Below are 1,091 nucleotides of genomic sequence, written 5' to 3' on the forward strand. Positions count from 1 at the left end.
GTGTAATTCGAATTGCTCGAATGTTTTACTGGAGGATCTTGAGTCAAGATTACTATATTTTATTTGGTACGTTGATAGAAGTAGCTCGGTCTTGTTGTCGAATTCGAATCATCCAGACTTATCTAGTACAATTATTTAGATTTTAAGGTGGTAACTTCATCACGAGTAAAATTGGTAATAAATCTATTGGTAATTTTTTTTTACCAACGATTAGCGAAAGAAACGTTCGGTCGTACCAATATCTTCTTCGAATCTGAATCCACAATCTTCCCGAAGTCGCAAAGAATCGAACGCGTTCCTGACAAGAACTAGATAGTCGTAAATTTGACTTGTTGAGCGGAACGACGACAGTGAAACAGCAACAGAAAGTTGCTATCTCCTCGAAAGAGACCTCAGCAAACTTAAAATATCTCTTTGCGCGAATATCTCGTATATTTCAATTAACGAAGAATAGTTATGCGATTGCATTGAAGACGGTACGCTGTTAACTTACGACTCGAGTTAACTTGCGATCGATACGACGTTCTTCACCGTACTAAATATTCGAGAAGGAATCCGAGCGATTTAAAGCCCTTGATACGCGTATCTCTGTAATTCAGATACAAAGGAGGATTACACTCTCTTCGATTGGGTAATTTAAAATTCCTCGAATTATTTTATTTTCCAAACTGGCTTGATTATGTAGGTGTTTCTCAAAGACCTGCATCAAGTTCGTGCGGTAGAACTTGACCACTTGATCTTGTACTTTAATGTGTTTACGTGCGATTTTATAATTTAACGTATTGTACTATCCTTATATTACAAGTTGTGTTACGAGTCAATTTCCTCTAAATACTTGTAACGCGAATTATTCGTCTATATATTATATTTACATCTTGTACATTACGAGTTAATTTTCCTTCAAATACTTGTAACGTGAACTATTTGTCTATATATTATATTTACATCTTGTACTCCAAGTTACACTACGAGTCAATTTTTCTACATATATTTGTAACGTGAACTATTCATCTATATATTATATTTACATCTTGTACTCCAAGTTACACTACGAGTCAATTTTTCTGCAGATACTTGTAACGTAAGCTATT

Source organism: Frieseomelitta varia, unplaced genomic scaffold (genome assembly GCF_011392965.1).
Source record: "Frieseomelitta varia isolate USP_RPSP 00005682 unplaced genomic scaffold, Fvar_1.2 scaffold_281, whole genome shotgun sequence".
NCBI classification, from domain to species: domain Eukaryota; kingdom Metazoa; phylum Arthropoda; class Insecta; order Hymenoptera; family Apidae; genus Frieseomelitta; species Frieseomelitta varia.